Here is a 19,945-nt window from a genome sequence, read left to right on the forward strand (position 1 = left end):
AAAAAAAATCAAACGTCTGGGAAATCTACAAAAGATGAAGAGATTTTAATCTCTATTTTCTGTTGTTGGGTCGTGGTCAGTTGCTATTTGAATATACCCATCTTATTGTCTGCATTGAAAACTTGCATTTTCAACATTTATGGCCTTGTATGTGTTTAGAATGTTGGTAACATTGTTATCCACTGCTGAGTTTTGTGGTGTCCAATACTATTGATTAATTAGAATACTAAAATGAACCAAGTCTGAAATCAGAAACTAAGCAACATGAACAAAAACTAAGGGAAGAAAATATTTGATATTGAAGTATACAGTGACAAATATGAAGTTGCAAATATAATTAAACCAGTTAATTAATTCAAATAATATAAAAAGTGAAGCAAAAAATTTGTATCAAGATTTCAGCTATAATTTTTTATTCAAATTATTTTTTTGCATAATTTAAGAGAGCTATTCAAAATATAATACCATCATGGGAAAATCAGTACCACAGTATTGGTGTCACTTTTACCATGCTAGTGAATGGTTTGTGATGGGCAATAACACAAAGATGACAACAACAATTCCACAGGCAAAGTGTGCACCTGAATTTGTAACATGTTAAGGTGAAAGAATTGAATCTCGGACCAATTGTTTTCGGACTTGTAGCTGACACTATAACTGTGCAGTGGGACATTAGGTGAATGCAATTTGTTGTGTGCCTTACAAGAGCTTCTTCCTTAAATTAACTGCTTTCACTTTTAATCTTTGGTTCTGCTGTACTCTGGTTGCCAACTACTGACACTCTTTGTTACCTCATTTACATAGCTTGGATAGCATTGCTCATGTTTACAGCCCAACAGTACTATCTCACTCTTCTACATTCAAGCCGAACAGCTTGATTTTTATCAGCCATTATTGCTCAACTTACTTCGAAGGTTGTATTCTATTTAAATTGAAATCTGTGCACTGATCTTCAGACAGGGTTTCAAGTGAACATCTGGTCACACAGTTCAAGTTGATCAGCTGGGATCAGTGGTCAAACACTGAAGCTGTACAGTCAGCAAATGAGATTCCTCAAATCAACCACTTTCATAACTCCCTGTGTAAAAGGTTAATCTATGTTGGTGGTTCTAGATATAAAACAAATCTCTTAGCATACAAAATTTTTATCTCAACAGATCAAATATTTTGAATGCTTGAAGTGCATTTGCAAACACATTGAATTTCTTTATATATAAAATTTGATGAAGACATGTTAAAGTGGCAGTCTGACCTCTTTTGTCAGAGAGCTGTTGGCTGTGCTAATTTGGAACTGGGTTGGAAAATTGGGCAGGGATCCAGTAAGCTGGATACCCACTCAAATTGCAAATGTTGAAATTTCATATCAACCTTCGGGCCTACCTGAAGTAATGTTACACAAAATATGGGAAAGCTGCATTTTAATTGTAAATTTAATATTAATTATTGTGGTTTTTCAATTTCTCTGGAAATAGAGTAGGCACAATTATAAATAAATATAAAAATTAAAATCTCTCTTTATTTCATATTTTCAATATCTGCAATATTTACTTTGCTGAAATAAAGAAAATTCAGTTATTGACTGTTCTTTAATTTATTCAGATGATAAAGAAGTATTTATTATTTTCACAATCTACATTTATTTATAAGAATTGATATTCTGTGTAAAAACACAATGCTGGAGATACTCAGCAGGTCAAGAAGTGTACTTTATGTAGCAAATATAAAGATACATAACCAATGTTTCGGACTTGAGGCCTTCAAGATATGACTAAATGTAGGCAGGTGCCTTCAGCACACTGTGAAGAGCATACTTTGCTTTTTTTTGTTTTCTTGAATGCACTTAATAAACTCAATGTTGCCTTGCTATGACCTACTTTCAGACAGCATGCATTTGTGTTGGCATGTTCTGTACTACTCCAAGTTGCCGGTAGCAATGCTCAATTTCTTTAGTCCTTGCTTGATGGCATTGCTGTGTCAGAGACTGGATTAAGCCAGGATAGCAGAGATGTTCATATGATTCAGAGTTTCATTACTGATGTTGGCTCTCAACGGGACATTGATGCCATTTGATAAAGCAAATTTAGACAGTGGTGAACAGTCCACGCATCAAAGAACTTTTTCATCATTATCTGGTTAGAGGCAAATGCATCTTCATTTGCGAAAAACAGATCTCTGTGACATCTGAAAGATCTTTGTGGTTGCGGCTAATGATAACTAAAATGAATCAAATAGGAATTGTTACAATGTAGCATGTCAATATCTAAATCTGTTCCCACTATAACTATACTAGTCACTTTCATTCCTGTATTAATATTCCCTATTTCAAAGCATATTGGAATTTTGTTGCAATGGTCTTGCCAACATCTAGCTAAAATTCTCTGGTAACTTCCAGGTCTACAGACTTGGGTTTTTTGAACTTGATAGTTCAGGACTTGGTCGCTGAAAATTGAGTTAGATAAACTTACTTTAGTTTTTCCATCAGTGGGAATAGTACTTGTTTGGATACTGTAAATCATTTGGGTTGTTTACTCTTTATTCCAAAGCTGTCCGAGGTAACAGCCATTTTCGCACAACATATTAGAATCAGGTTAATAATTTTCAGAAATATGCCTTAAACTTATGTACAAATCTCAAAGTACTTCATAGGAGTGACGTGGAGAGTTTTGCTTTACCTCTTTGCATTGTGGATCATTTTGGGGTGTATTTGGAGTTCAGCTTGAACATGGACATAATCAGTATCTCAATCAGCACCAGGCACAAAATGAGCATGCATTACATCACAAATGTTTGTGGGAAAGATCGGATTGGGGCCAAGGGTTAAGCTCATGCCAGCTGTCTGAAAGCAGTTCTTCCATCTAACCTTTCAACAACTGCTGCTACAAAACAGGTGTTCAGGCCTATCACTCACAAGTGATACAAAGCTCAGACAAGTCGACCATTCTAACGGAGGCTACCTGTGGTATGTTGGTCAATGATATGTTTATAGTGTTGTCAATCCTTACTCAAACATACATTGCAGTCAGTAAAAATAGAACATTTTTTACTGGGACATTCGAGTGAATTGTTCTGGTTGAGAATAAAATTTATACTTTTGCTGCTTTGGTTGGTCAGAAACTCGTCAAGGATGACAATTGTTCTCACATCTCTGAAAAATGAAAAAAAGAACAAATGTCAGAAAATGTGAAATGAAGTTTTCCTGTTCAGAACAGAAATGACTGAGACGGGTTGAAAACCAGAAAATGTTGAGTTTGTCTGGTAGGACAGGGAACATTTGTGGATGGAGGGGCAGCAGAGTTAAGTCAATTTATGATGGCACTTCATCAGCCAAAGTTGTCAGCTCTGTTCATCACTGTGGTTGCTGTCCCTTCCACAGACCTTACCTGATTCCAAATTCTCTTTTCTTTTCGATCTCCAATTTCTTTGTCCTAATAGAATTTTTAAAATCTCCTCTATTCTCCCTCCTTTACAACTCTACCAGACAAATTGGATTCAACAGATGTTTCTTCCTCCAACCCCAATCCCTTCTCTTTCTTTTATCAGACTGCATCATCTTTAACTCTTTGCTTCTTCCTCTTACCAGCTCCTAGCTTTGTATAGTTTTCCCATTTCTCCCATATTCATTTATCACCTACCAACCTGTGTTCTTCCCTCTCCTCCATCCTCCTTTTTACATGGGCATCTGCCTGTTTCTTGCTATTCCTGATGAAGGGTTTTGACCAAAACATTGATTGTCTATTGCTTTCCATGGATGCTACTTAATCTGCTTAGTTCCACCTGCATTTTGTGTGTTGATCCTGTTTTCTAGCATCTGTAGTGTCTCTTGTTTACCTCCATCACAGTCTTTTGTTTATTTTGTCCACCATCCTTCCGCTCTGAAAATTGAACCATGCTGGTTTTCCAAATGTTCTCAGTTCTGACAAAAGGCCATTAACCTAAAACATTAACTCTGGTTTGCTCTTCACCAGATGTTACCTGACCCACTGAGTATTTCTACCATTTTATGTTTCTGTTCCTGGTACTGTTCACTGTAAACGCATGATCCTCCTATTTATAGAAATCTAAGAGGTGGATACACTTGGGATAGTTTATTGGTTTCAGACTTGAACCAGACATGAATAATTTTCAGAAAATGAGTACTAAATCCATTTTGATTCAAATTACACTGCAACATTCCTATTTATTAATTACATTTCCCTCCGCAGCAGTGTTCAATTTAAATGAATTGATAGAAGAATTAGAGGTGATGTTATGAAAAATTTCATCATCCAGTTGCTAGTAGGGGGTCAGAAATCCACAAAATGGAAGGTTGCAAGAGGCAGAAACCCTTGTCATTTTAAAGAGTATTTGTGTAAATACTTGAATAGCGACGAATTTCAGAATATGGATCAAGTACTTGAAAATTGGATTGGGATAATGCTCTTTATCGATTGGTACAGACACAAAGGACCAAATGGTTATAAATTTCCTCTGACCATAATCTTAAGTAATTGTTGAATCATAGGCCTTTCTTCAGAGCTATTTATTGATTGTGCTTTTTTTTTGCTTCAGTCTCTGTTGACTTTAACAAGTTTGGGGAATGACATATACAATTTACCAACTACAAGGTAATAACAAATTATCAAGAGGTTAGAAAAATTGTGTGCTAAAAACTTCAGTGTATGTGCCTGTAGAACACTGATCAGAAAGTACATTCCTGTGTCTGCAAAATATCTGCAGTCTTAATCAACTGTAGAGAAGGTTTGAAAAGCCAAATTACCTTCACTTGTACCTTTATGCTCTCATACATAGATATAATATTGCTGATTATTTGCTCTCTTGAACTTTCATTTTTTAAAAGTCAAAGTGAACAATTCTCACCTTGTACTATGAGTTGTCTTGGGAGATAGATCAGCAAGAAAGTTGAGCAGAATGTTGGTAGGTGAAATTTAATCCAGACAAGTCCAAGGTAATGCATTTGATACTGACAGGACAAGAACAAAAAACAGCAGAGACCCTATAACTTAATGTAGAGGAACCAGGGGTACAAGTTTATAACTCTCTGAAAATGGCAATATGAATGGATAGGATAGTGAGGAAGGCATTTAGCTTGCCTGCCTTCATGGGCAAGGAAGGCTATTCAGTTTGAGTTGGGACATAATCTTGGAATTGTACAAGACTTTGCCTTGGAATATTGTGTGCAGTTCTGGTTAGCATTCTTCAGAATGGATGTGGTAACACTAGAGAGTTCAGAAGAATTTGTTTGGAATGTAGAGCGTTAATTACAAGGAGAGATTGGACAGGTTGGGATTGTTCCCACTTGAGTGTCAGAAGCTAAAATTAAGAGGGGACATAAATGGAGTTGATAGTCATTGGCTTTTTCAATAGGGAGTCTAAACATTGAGGACATTAAGGTTTAAGGGGAGAGAGGAAACATTTAAAGGAGATGGAATGTGTAAGTTTTTCACATTGGTGGTGCTGGTAGTATGAAACCAACATCCAGAGGAGGTGGTGGAGGCAGGTACAATCACAGCTTTTAAAAAGCATTGGATGGGTATATGGATTGGAAAGGAATAGAGGGAAATATGGCAAATGCAAAAAAAATGAGATTAGTGTAGATCAGCATCCTGATAGGCATGAGTGTGTCAGACCAAAGGGACTATTTCCATGCTGTATGACTCCATGTCTTTCTTATGAAGTAAAACGTAATTTGGTCTCTCAAATAGGCCTTTAAAGTATTCCATCTTACAAACCTACCATTCATAGAGTTCAAGTTTCTATCACAAAATAAATGAATTTGTCTTCTAATAAAATCACAAAAATCTGTTCTTTTTAATAATAATGAATTAAATCTCTTTTTTTCTCTTTATCAGGCATTACAATCAGCATTAATAAAGACAAATAATCAGACAAAATTCTCGCTTTATATCCTGCTTCTAAAATCCTACCTTGTATTTGCACTGAACTTAAAAAAAAAGATAAATTCTAGAATAAGAATCATGCCTATTTGAGTAAAAAGAATAATCCCTTTTTCTGGGATTAATTCACCTCCACGCATCTATTAAGTTCAAGTCCTTCATTAATACCAATGTAGTCTTTGCTGCTTTGGCTCTTGTCATTCCTCTAATACTATCTAAGATTGGATCTAAACAAAAATTAAAATCTCTCCCTGTTAAAATATTCCCATGTGCCTCTGCTAAATTCAGAAATGTTTCTTGAATAAATTTCTCATCATCCACATTTGGCATACTTCCTTCACCTCTGCCTGCAAACCCTCCTCCCTCAACTCTATTACCCAGTATCCAATGTGTTTGCACGTACTTCCACCGGCAATCCAGATAGAGAAAAGAAAACAGATTTACAATTAAAGCATACATGTTCCCACACTTATAACTATATATCAGCACAATAAACCCTCATCCCCTCCCCAACTTTGATCCTTTAATTCATCCATAGGAATTTTTCAGAAACCAACAAAAGAAATAAGTAGGCAGGATTCTAAATTATTCAGTCCTGCAGGAATTGTCAAATAAATTTAGTACATCTTGGATGTAATAACCACAACTGATCTTCTAATTCTTCGTGTCACCTGGGCTCTTGTAAGATTTTGCACAAATTCTTCTGTTTGTACAAAACTCAAGAAGAACTTATTTTCACCTGCAGGCAAGAAAATTTTCAAAGTTGCAGGATGGCATAATACAAATCGATATCATTTTTCCCAAAGAATCTTCTCAACTGGGTTAAATTCTCTTTTTAATAAACCTGCACTTATATTAGTGTAAAATAAAACTTTACCCCTTTTCTTGCTCTTGCCCCTTCTGCCACGAGAGTCAAAATCTTCTCTTTATCTTGGTATCGAAGAAACTTAATTAGCACAGAGCATGAGTTCTGATTTGGAAGCAGTTTTGCTCTAAGAGCTTTGAGTGCTCTTTCAATCTCAACTTCAGAAATCTATTTCATAAAAAAAGCAAATTGGATCTTGTTCCTCCACTCTTCTTTAAGACCCACTATTTTTATATTATTTCTTCCACTGAAGTTTTCCAATATATCATCTTTCTGTTGAAGCTTCTGATTGTCCATAATTAAAACAGTGGTGGTGTCTTCCACATCTGTCATCCACAACCTACATTTCTTCCTGCATTTTCTTCATTTTCTCATCTAATTTATCAAATGTTCTCTTCATTTTATTTATTGCATCCAAAACTTTATTTATTTCTCCTTTCATTTCCATTTTCATTCCATGAAATTCTCTTATTAATAAGTCAATATTGGTTATTTCTACTTTGCATTTACTTTTACTTTTAAAAGTTTTAACTTCTTTCAGTCCCTCCTCTTCCAGTTGCTGGTCTTCCTCTTCTTCTTCTTCCTTTTCCCTGCTAATCTCTTGTGAGTTCAACTTTTCTTCTGACGGTGTCTCCGAAGGCCCCGGCTCTTCGCGCGTGCTATTCATTTCTGGGTTCTTCCTCAACATCATCTCTCTGTCGCTGGAGGAAAGCGATGTCGGCAGAAGTTCACTTCACAGGTTAGCTCCATGCTTCAAGCTTGCAGTAGGCCTCAGAGTTCTTCTGGTCTTCTCTTCACATCAAGCTTCAGGAAAGGCTGCAGCAGTTTTCTTTCTTTTTCTGGAATTTTTGAAAAGTTGTAATGGTGTTTAAATCAACTTCAAAAGTTTTTATTGGATTAAACAATTCTCCTTTGGCATGTTTTTGCTCGTTTACCAGGAGGATCAGGTTCCCACATCCTAACCCTATGGGATCACGTGACATCCCCTCCCTTGATTTCAACTTTGAAGTGCTTTAGAATACACTATATTTATTGCATTTGAAAACATGTAAAGTCAGATCAATTTTATCTCCAATGTAACCAACCATGATTGAGTTTTGAGATCAATTCCAAAAACTTTTACTGTTTATGCCTTGTTAGGGCTCACAGCAAAATTAAGTTGTACAGGAAAATGAAGTTGTTTGAATTGAAAAAGTAGATCAGATAGTATCATTGGTATCCAAGGGTTTGAGACAATTTTCCCAACAGTACTCTTAGTCATTATTGTAGCCTTAATTTGCATGAAGTAGCAATTTTTGAATTTATAATCTTGTGTTGTTGCAGAGTAGTGTGACTGGAGTTCAAGATTATGTGATGGCACAGCAGGTGGTGACAGAGAGTTTGAAAATTCAACAGAAAATATGCTGCCTCAACAACATGTCAATTGATTTATATTGTACAGGTTATCTTGGAAGTTTTGAAAAAGAGTATCGTGACTTTTACAGTATTGGTGTCCCCATACCAGCCCATGATGCAGCCGGTCAGCACACTTTCCACCACGCATTTGTAGAAATTTGCACTCTATCTGTGAGTTTACATCTTACAAACTTCAATACAAGATTTCAATTCATCTGCTTTAATAATGGTAATGTTTGACAAAAATCTCCAGCAAGCACTTAATTAAGACTCTCCATTAATTTATTATTGTTTGTAGATCTTGCATTGTTCAACATAATGCTCTAATGGATTCTTCATCAGTTTGCAATCATTTAGTATTTGTTTTCCTTTGCAGTTCCTGGCCCATTGTTAGACTCAACATTTGTCCAATTTAAAGGGAGTTTAAAAGCTAAATGTGCAGTTTTCCTCCTGTCAAAATTGTTGATGCACTGCATGATGATGCCAAGGTCAAAGCAATCATATTTTATCTTCGAACTTCAGCCAAAATTAAATTAACGAGGAAAGCTTTTTACATTCCACTAGAAACATAAAACATAATTCTTTGGTCATTGAAAACAGCTTCTGAAATAGTATTAATTTCAGAAAACTTGGTTCTTTCTCTCAGATATATTTATCTTACTGGTTTAAACGTAACAGCTCTCCTGCACAAACTTGAGGTAAACAAGGAGATTGCAGATGCTGGAAACCAAAGCAATGCATAAAATGCTGGAGGAACTCAGTGGGTGAGACAGCATCCATCCACTGAATTCCCACAGCATTTTTTTTTTGTTGCTCCTAAAGAAACTTAATGGACAAATTTTCGGTTTCTCTTTGTGGGGCTTGACTAAAAGTACTTAGGTTAGGTCCATTCAAATATTTAATGCCACAGAAATAGATTGGAAAACAAAATCCCTCCACTTTCAATTAAAAGATAAATAAAATTTGCTACCTTTTGGTCTATGGAAGTACTACTGTGAGTTTTAGAAAGACTGAGTGTAGTGAGTACCTTCATGCTAAACTCAACTTACAACCTTCAAATTTCCAACTATGTACAGATATGTTATTTTATTATTTATCTTTAGATCTAAGGATATACTTGGTTCAAAATTATAGCCAATGGGAAAGAACTAACAACACTGAAGACCAGCTCACTTCACCAAATAATACTCTTCACTTGTATCCAGGATCTCAGGATTGTATGTGATGTCATGTATATACCCTGACAATAAATCTGAACTCTGAGTCCACAGATCTGATAGTTATGAATTAGATATACTCAATGAGAATGTATTATGTGTAGTTCAATAAGTATAGCAATTATTGCATTGGTTAAAAGGCCCACAATTACTCTCTTTAATGTTGAGAATTTTCATTGCTTGAAAGTTGACAACACAACTGTACAAAATGATGGTTATCTTGCCCCTTTCATCTTGGCATATGGGCATCCACGAGGAATACCTAAAACATGCATTGGAGCCTTTGATTACACAATTGCATAGCTTAATACTAATTTGTAAGCCCATAAGAAAGATTGAATTGGTCAAGAATGCACGTTAGTCAGCTTCTCCAGAGGTTTGGCAGCCAAAGCCAGCAGAGCTTAAAGAATGTTCTCCCAAATTAATGTAGAAAGTGATATTAAATTAGTATTTCAACCAGGTATTGTCATAAAGTTTAATTTTTATGCATAATATTACATTATGAAATCAGTAATGTTGGCTTGGTGTAGTTCCAGTATATTATGCTGTAATGGTTAACAGACTTGAAACACTGTGGTGTTCCTTACACACAACATTGACTGGAGAGTTCTGAGGCTATGTTATTCCTACCCACAGCTTCTCTAGCTACTGGAGACATGCAGGGGACTTGAGGTGCTGGAATCTGCAGCAACAATCTGCTGGAGGTACGCAATGGGTTGAGCAGAATCCGTGGCAGAAAAAGAATTGAAAACATTTTGGAGTAGTCTTTGCTGGAAGCTGCAGCAACAAACAATCTGCTGGAGGTACTCAATGGGTTGAGCAGCATCCGTGGCAGAAAAAGAATTGAAAACATTTTGGAGTAGTCTTGATGCTCGAAACAATGGCAATTCTTTTACTCCTACAGATATGGCTCAACCTGCTCCTACAGATGTCATTGATCAAAAAATGCTGGAGGCAAAACTTTAATCTTGCTGTAATGAGGCAGTTGCAAGATGTTTGTGTCATTGCACTATTGATAGGGGCAGTGGAAAATATTTGTAGTTCCATTTGGAACCTGAACCCAGAGCAAAATATGACTTGCCTAAGTAAGAATGTTGACATATGACTAAATGTACAACAGTGCGTTATAGTACTTTTCAAATAGAAATAGGTGGTGCTATCTGCCAGAAGAGAATGCAGTGAACTGTACCAACAGTTGCCTACTTCATGCAAGCACAGACACGCTTATGTTGATTCAAGACACTTATTAATTTTATAAACCTGACACTGGAACTTGTATCTTCCGTTCTATTCTCATCATTGAATTTATTGTAACATTCCCAACTACTTTATTTTCTCTCAACTTTTTTTTTATTTAGCTTAAAAAGATTCCTACCTAGTCACTCTTTGACTTCTCTTTTCCAAGCTAAAATACTGGAGATTTTCTAATCTTTCTTCATTTAACCAAGAGATTGGCTCAATTATTCAATAATTGTTCAATTGAGGTCATATTAATATTCAGCCTCCTTATTCAATGGTTTTTCCAAACATGTGACAATTTATTATTCACCGTAACATCAGAGAGGTACTTGCAAATACTGCATGCAGATTCACTTCCCTTGATTTCAGAGAGGAAAGAATGGACAGATGGATTTTCCATCATTGACGGATTCATTCGAGTTTGAGCAGTCGTTAACTTTATTTCTCTACCCATAGGGCTCCTCTTAAGCTCTAAACTATTTTATTTCCAGGTTACTTTGGATCATGAAAATAATTTCCCCACAGTGAATGCCAATAAGCAAACATGGTATCTTGATCCTAAGGAAGTCTGTTCAACTGAACATTTTTACTCACCAGCTCTTCCTGAAGTGATGGGTCATGGGGGATGAGAGTTACCCAGTACTTCACTGGCTACTCAAATCACAGCAAAAAACAGTTCAGATACCAATGAGAGTCACTCAAACATGAGGATCAGAGTGGAAAACTTCATAAGTTCCCTGATGTAACATTTACCAACACCCCTGCCCCCTCCCCAGCTTCTGTACAGGGGATCTTTCTAATGCCCACCAATTTGATGTTCACTATTGTCTGTTGAATCTTAAAGATTAAAGTTAACAGCATTTGCAGGAAGCGGAGGGACAAGAAGATTCATAGTTTGCAGGTCAAGTGGTGGAAGCTGGAGAACACCAGGGATGGAATATAAGCAACTTCCTAACAGGGCGTTGATTTGCACCAGAATCCTGCAAAATAAAATACCCCAGGCAAAACCAGGTGATGCCCTCCACACTACAATCCTTAATCAGCTGGGAGACACCAGAAGAAGCATGAAATCCTTCAGAACATCATGGACACCATCTACATATCCTGCGTATGCCTGAATGTAACAGATGAATGAATGAATCTTTGTTCCAATTACCTCAAGATTTCTATGGCTTACATACTTGCTTAAAGAACAAAGAGTTTCTCATAAAATTAGTCTTACTGTGAAGATTTCCACCATGCATATGTAAACAGTAGTATACTGATCACTATAATATATCTTGTGACAACTTGAAATTTAGAATTAGTCCATTAAGTGTTATATTCCGGAAGAGACTACTTAGCCCCATTAATGGAATTGTGTTGGAATGTGTATCGAGCTTCAAATTCCTTGGTGTCCACATATCTGATTATCTCACATAGTCCCTGAACTCCTATATCCTGATTAAAAAGGTGCAATAGTGCCTTTATTTCCTACAGAGCATGAAGAAAGTACACCTCTCCCAAGGAAATTGCTGGATTTTTACCACTGAACCATTGAGAGCATACTGACCTATGGCAATTCATTGTGGGATATGTGAGTGACAGTCTCATATCGGACCGTAAAGCATTTCAGCAGGTGGTGAAAACTGCCCAGTGGATTATCAGCATCCAATTGCCCACCATTGAGAACATCTATCGGGAACACTGTCTGGGCAGGGTGAAGAGCATTAACTATGGACTTTTTACTCTTCTTCCATCTGGTAGGTGCTACAGGAGCCTTCACTCTCCAACAAGCAGGCTCAAGAAGAGTTTTTTTTTCCCGATGCTGTGACCCCGCTGAACCTTAAATCAAAGTGCTGAGTGGTACTGCACCCACATTGTACTGTCAGTACTTTTATAATTGTTTGTTTGCTGAATGTGCTTGTTTTTATTTGCATGTAGTTATTTGTAGAGAACACAATTTTTTAACTCTGGTTGGATGCTAATTGTATTTCATTGTGTGAGAGATGGGAAAACTGATCTAAAATTATGAACATGAAGGAAACTAAAATTCATACATCAGTTAATGGCTGTAACCAGTACAAACAGGATGAGCTTGGGGATTAGGATGCAGGAAAGCAGAGTCAGCACGATTAACATAAGAATCTTCTACTCTTTGTGACAAGAGCCACCATAAGACTAAGATAAGGAGTGGTAAGGAACAATAGAATGTAGGAAGTTGAGGTAGTCTGGATCAGATAAGGGTCTCCTAGCCCTGGACAGAAGTACCAAGTCCTACATATCTAATTAGCTAACCTTACACAGATTTATACATATTAAATTAGCCAACCCTAGACAGGATGAGCCAACTCTGCATACCAAGAGACTGTAGCCCGAGAATCAGGAAGGTGTGAATAAGGACAATAACATGAAGGGACACCGACAGGATACCCCCTGGTCCTCCAAGTATACTGAAACTGCACGTAGGCAGGAAGGATTGCCTAATGCCAAACCTCTCCAGCAGGAGGCAGAAGAATGTAAGGGGGAGGGTATTCCTATACTGAAATCAACTGTATAAAAGTTGGGTGACGCCCAGTGTATGTGTGTATTCCCAGGGTAAGGGGAAGCACCCAACTTTGCATTGTTGCTGTAATAAATGTTCTTTGTTCTCAATTTTTGTCTCGAGCAATTTCTTTAAAGGTACATCTATTTCTAACAATTGGTTTAGTATTTTATTTGGCACAATGACAATAAAGTTTAATCTAATCTTGTTGGGATTTTCTAACGGCGAGCCTTTCGAATCATCTGCAACCTTAACCGATATTTTCTGAATTTCCCTTTAAGTGATTTTGAGAGCTCTCTCCCATTCCGTATCACCTGAGCTTTCTCCATAACTGCTGAAGGTTGTTGCTGTGATTGCCATGATTTTGTGCCTTTCAGGGCTGTCGACATTCAATTGTGGCTGTGCATAAAAATGCTGGAAGGTGCATCAAATTGTGTGAAACCAATGAGGAAAACCATGAGTCTCAGAGCTTATTTCTGGTACTAAACTGCCTTTCTTCCTATTTCAAACAGCCTTGTGACCAATTTTCCATTTTGGCATGAGACCTTATTGGGCATTGGTGTTAAAGTTAATCATGTTTAAGCACACCATTAATAAGTGTTCTTTGTCAATGAGTTAGTAACAACACGACTTGAGAGGAGAGGATATAACAATAACTATTTACTACTATCTACAGTTAAGTAGGAGCTCTGTACATGGTGGCCATACTGCGCCTGGACTCTGTTGAACTCCAACCCACTAATCTGGAGCTCATGCATGCACAGACCGCTACTGCGAGTACAGTGACTGCAATGGGATTGCAGTAGGTACTGAGCAACTGATCTACATCCCCTTTCTTTAGATCACAAGTTAATATTACACAATGAACACAACTGGCGTGGATCAGTCTTTGTACTTGGGGCTTGGTTCATAGATGCGCCTGGAGCACGTCCTGTGGAGGTAGAGGCCTGTGGTACCTCATCTTGAAAATGTGCACTGTCTGTTATCTCAGGTGTGGCTACTGAGGAAGTACCACCGTCTTTAGGCTCAAGTCCCATGTTCTGGTACATAGTCTCGTCAGGATTGCGTTGAACTGGGGCCAGCTCCCTTACAGGAAGTATATGTCGTTTGTTTCTCCTGTACACTTTCCCTTCCAATTGGACTCCTGGCAGCTTTCTTCTATCATGCCAGTTCAGTCATACCCTTGTGGAGATTGCATTCTGGCGACTTAACCCTCTATCAAAGGCTAGAGTGGTCAGCTCTGATTTTGATGTCCAGAAGCACAGTGGCTTAACAGCAACAGCTGCAGAATTCATATGGTCCAAAAGCTCATTTTGGACCTGTCTGGGTCCCAATTTTAGCCACTGAAAAGGTAATGGTGCTGATGAGCGTGAAATACCGACACACACAGAGTTGTAGGTAAATCAGAACTCCTTTACTCAAGTCACGTGCGTATTCTTTTAAAACACTGAATCACAAGTGTTATGACATCCCATGCTGGTTCGCTAAACTTCTGGGAGTTGTGGTCTATCTATAGCACTGCTACATACTGACTGAAACAAGTGCTGAATGTGGTCAGTAATGATGATTTGTGGTCACGCGTGATCTGCTAAAAGGAGTTCTTGACATCTAGGACTGAGAATACGGTGGCTCCAGCCATTTGTGCAGCCTCTTCCACGGTGCACATCGGATGATGTGGTCTCTTCAGGGCTGTGTTGAGGTTCCGTGGGTTACTGCATATCCAGATTTCTTGCCTGTATTTCTTGTTGGCGGCTATCATGGAGGACACCCATACGCTCTAAAACCAGAGTAATTACACCCAACTCCTGCATTCTGTCCAGCTCAGCCTTGACTTTGTGCTTCATGCCACAGGTATGCAACATATCAGAAGGATCACAGGTCTAACTTCCGGGTCGAGCCTCACGGAATACGTCACTGGCAGCCTTCCAAGCTCACCTGAGAAGAGATCACTGTATTCCGAGAAATTTTCTGCAACAAATCATCTTCAGAGGAGCACACTTGATGAACCTCTCTACTAAACGAGATGAGTCCTATGACCATAAATGCACTTAGGCCAAGCAGAGGCAGAACATCCTCCTGGAGAATGAAGAACATCTGTAAATGTAACTGTCCTAGTAGGTAGCACCACAGCTTGACCATGCCAAAGATTTTGATCTTGATGCCCCCTTATGCCACTAGATTTGTTGACGTGATGCATGGCTTGATCTGTTCCCCTTTTTTTAGTCAACTGAATGTCTTCTCCGACATGACATTGCCCTTGGCTCCTGGTCAACCTTCATTTCCGCTGCCTTGCCAATGACCTTTATGGTTATGAAAGCTTCATTGATTCCCTTAATCCACGTCTGCCTTGAGTTCACTGCCATCCGCAGTGTCAGCCCATTGATGAAATATGTTTCTTCTGTGTTGTTTTTATCCTGATCAGTCTCTAGATGCTCAATCGTCCTTCTAGGCCTGGGCCTAGTATTGATCTTCTGTCTGGATCTGCAGGCTAGACCCTGCTTTCCTATCTTGTTGCATGGTCACCTCCGTAGTTGTTGAATTTTGTAATGGATGATGATGTGGTTCAGTCTGGCTGGCTCTTCCTCCTGGTCTCCAGCCATTGTTTCTTTGCAGATCCCATCTAAACTGCATCAATGCTTGTAGTAGGCTGCTGTGGAGAGGCTAACTTCTTGCTATTCTCCTCAGTCATTTTGTAAATCAGCAGGTAGAGAAGGCCTTCGCTAGCATTAAGTCACAGTCATGCAGAAGCACCTTCTTAATGCTGTCATTATAAATGCCGCAGACCAGCCTGTCTCTGATTAGTTCCTCGCAGAGCGTTCCAAAGTTGCAGGTCTTGGCTCTTATCTTTACATCACTGATGTATGAATTGACTGATTCACCAGGCTTTTGATCTTTTGTATTAAATTTTTGCCTTTCCATCGTGATATTCATCTGTGGATTGTACATATCTCTAAATTTCTTTTTCAAGCACTCAGGATGCTCTCTTAATTCTGCTGGACTGAGAATCATCTCCCCTTCAAGCATTCAGTTGAATAAATGAATGATTTCTCCCTCTCTATGGTTTCCATACCCGTCAAATTTAATAAAACGTACACTCTGGTGCGGGCAAACTTGTCACTGTGTGCTGCCGCAATAAATATATCATACTCTTGTTTGAAAATACGCCAGTTCTCGACAACATTATACTTGAAGATGAGTGGGTCAGGTCGTCTGCATCCATCCACTATAGCGACTGCTGTACTCGCCAATGGTACTGGTTCCTCACTTGCAAGTCGACCGGTAAGCCTCAAGCTCAGGACGCTCACCATCCCACTTCTGAAATCATGTTTGTCAATGTGGTAGTAATGACACGACTTGAGAGGAGAGGTTATAACAAAACTAATTACCTCTACCTATAAGTAAATGGGACTCTGTACATGGTGGCCATACTGCCCCTGGACTCCGTTGAACTCCGGCCCACTAATCAGGAGCTCGCACATGCACAGACCATTACCACGAGTATGGTGGCTGCAACATGGTTGCAGCAGGTGCTGAGCAACTGGTCTACAAATGTGGTACAATTTATATGCATTTATACCAGGCCTGTCTTTGTGTCTTTTACAAATAGAAATGGTCACTGTGTTGCAAGTGGAATATTAACATAACTACATAGTTTGATCATTATTTCTAATTTTACCACATTGACTCTTTAGTTCAATTCCATTGCTTCATACTGTGTAAAATGATGGAAAGCGGTTTATTAAAAAATAATCTGAGGCCCAGAGAATGAATATTGCAAGGAGAACTGAGTTCCAAAGGTATCCCCAGGGATTCTTCTAATTGGAAAGAGGAATTCCAGAGAAGTAATTGATAGGATTTTCTTGTGATGTGGAAACATTTGGGACATTGATTAAAAATTATGATTCAGTGGGAATATTGTGTCAAACACTTGCTTGAATATATGGAATAGGGCACCCAATTTGTTGCAATAAGTTGGGAGTGGTTTGTTGACTCTGAGCCTGAGGGAGATCCCAAGTGGTTGGACGGGTTTTATTTTTACTGGAATTCCCTTTGAAGTACAGTAATGGTTTCATACAAAAAGTTACAAAGAACTCACCATATCAAAAAGCATCTGTAGAGACAAAGGAATGGTCAACATTTCTGGCCAAGAACCCGCATCAGGACTGAGTGTAGAGGGAAGATATCCAGTATAAGAGGAGGAGTGAGACAGAGACTGGTAGATGATGAGCAGATAGATCCAGGTGAGCTAAGAGGAAGCACGGGTAGCACAGTTAGCTATTAGAGCTCCAGCAAATTGGGTTCAAATCTGGTGCTGTCTGAAAGGAGTTCATACATTCTCCCCATTCTCTGGGTACCCCAGTTTCCTCCCACCCTTCAAAATGTACTGGTGTTGCAAGTTAATTGGTGTATTTGGGCAGCATGGGATGATGGGCTGGAAGAACCTGTCACTCTACTGCAGGGTTTCCCAATCTTTTTAGCTCAAGGAACCCATTTTAGGGAGCACTTGGAGACAGCGGAATGCTAATCTTCATATACAGTTTGCGGAAGTACAGTGCTCCAACGTTATTACAATAATGAGAAACACACCCGCAAATAATGATAATGAGATAAATAAAAGAATTTACCTTGTTTTCGAATAAAGGTTGAATCAAGTGTGATTAGGGAATTAACCTTTTTACTTTTAAATATAAATAATGCATATGTAAATATACAAAGTAATGAAAGAATTGAATCTTTTTTATACTTTCATGTACAGGTATTCCCTGACACGATCTATGCGACTTACGTCCATCCACACATACAACCGAATATTTTTAATATTTGAGAAAAATTATAAAATTTATGCAGTTTATGTTGCATTTGACAAACTATATCAGGGATACAGGGCATGTAAGAGCTAAAATGTACATACTTAATTTGTTAGTCGGCGTCCCAGGCATCTTAAGGGCGTAAATTCATTATTGTCAGGGTGCTTAACTCTTGCACATGAACTCCAATGTGCAAACACACAATTGCATGCGCCAATTGAAGACTCACACATGCGCACAGGAATCAAGATGGCTGTGCCTAGCCTATAGACCCCGGGACACCGACTAACAAATTAAGTAAGCACATTTTGCCTCTTACATGCCCTGTATCCCTGATATAGTTTGTCAAATACAACATTTGATTATGAAGTTTGCTTCATCCACATGCATGGGCAAAATTCCGACTTACATCCATTTTGAGATATGATCGATTCTTTGGTCCCAATTATGGCTGTAAGTCAGGGAGTACCTGCATTTATTTATTCTCATAGAAATTAAGTTTAGTTTTTATTTGGGCCCCAATAATTCTGTATTATTAAGAAATTGTAATATTCAATAATTTTCTGATTATTCTTTCAGACTTTTTTGAGGTAAGTACGATTAAAAAGAAGTGTGCCACTTTGTCAATACCATGAAACAGTATAGTAAGAAAATAAATAAACTTATCATTCTCCAAGTTGAAATTATTTATTGCCTCTAATTTACATTTAATGGGAGGAATGAAATTGTTTCTTGTGGTCACAGATCTTCTTAACGTTGGGCACAATATTAGATAGTTGAATCCTTATGCCAGGAGCAGTATCATTGGTTTCTATATTTTGTTTTCATTGTTGCATAATACGAAAATCCAATTTTGCACATGTAGTCATGGAGAATAGTAATAGCGAATGCACAGCAGATTTTACCAATGATGGGCATTTTTCACTCAGGCTAATCCAAAACTTAGTCTGCGGAAAATCATTAAATCTTTGCCACAACTGAAAGTCAGATGTTATGTCAATTTGGTTTTCATATTCTTGTACTGATAAGTTGGTGGGTTGGGTTGTGGCAACAAAAAGATTTTGTACCCATCTCTTGTTCTTACTAGAAACATTGGGAAAATACTCATCAAATGTAGAATGTAAAGTAGTTAGTGTTGAACCATTTCATCATGTAAATCTTCATCAACACTCACATCATTCTCCATCACAAAGTCTTGCAACGTGGAAAAACAATCAAAGTTTTTTTCCTTTCACCATTGAAATCCAAAAGTCAACTTTTCTAGAAAGTGATGAGATTTTGTCCAACACCTTAAAAACAGTTACATTTTTGCCTTGTGAATACATCAGCAAGATACGGAAGATACAGTTACATTTTTGCCTTGTGAATACATCAGCAAGATACGGAAGATGCGTTAACCAACTGCAACTTAACAGGCACTCTAAGTATGGAAACTTCGAGCCACTAAAATACACAAAGGTCTTTGCGAAGTTCAAAAAACCTTACTAATACTTTTCCTCAGGATATGCATTAGTAAGGCTGTGAGTTGGCTTCCCATTTCTTCACAGGGAGTTTAAAACAATTGGGACTGCAGGGGTCGACTTTTGAAATATTTAACAATTTTGACAGCTTCATCGAGCACTTTTTTCATGGGCGTGGGAATTTTTTTCACTACAAGTACATGAATCCTCTTAAATCTTGAAATGGTTCCTGCAATTTTCCCCGTGAGAGCTTTGACTCCATCTGTGCACACGTGTAAACACTTTTTACATGGAATGGGATTCTTCATCATGTAGATAATAATGTATTTAAAAATTTCTTCCCCATTTGTGTGTCCTTGCAAAGTTTCACAAAGAAGCACATCTTCCTCAATATCCTTCTCGTACACATATCTAACAACGATTAGCAGCACTAGAAGACCTGCTACATCTGCTAACTACAGTCGATGTATTAATTCCCTTTCTATGTCCTCAGCTATATCCTTAATACGTCTTGCTACAGTATTATTTGACATTTGCACTGCA

The 19,945-nt window shown here is 38.0% G+C and overlaps 1 long non-coding RNA gene across 2 annotated transcripts in view; it reads right to left on the bottom strand.

Annotated features, from left to right (window-relative positions):
• Window positions 1-3,021: 3,021 nt before the first annotated feature.
• Window positions 3,022-19,945, bottom strand: part of LOC138739824 (uncharacterized) — a 29,367-nt gene continuing 12,443 nt past the window's right edge. For both annotated transcript variants that reach the window (XR_011342461.1, XR_011342460.1), the window contains one exon: window positions 3,022-3,145. This is a non-coding gene — a long non-coding RNA (uncharacterized lncRNA). The remainder of the gene's footprint in view (window positions 3,146-19,945) is intronic.

This window comes from Narcine bancroftii, chromosome 7, assembly GCF_036971445.1.
Source record: "Narcine bancroftii isolate sNarBan1 chromosome 7, sNarBan1.hap1, whole genome shotgun sequence".
NCBI lineage: Eukaryota > Metazoa > Chordata > Chondrichthyes > Torpediniformes > Narcinidae > Narcine > Narcine bancroftii.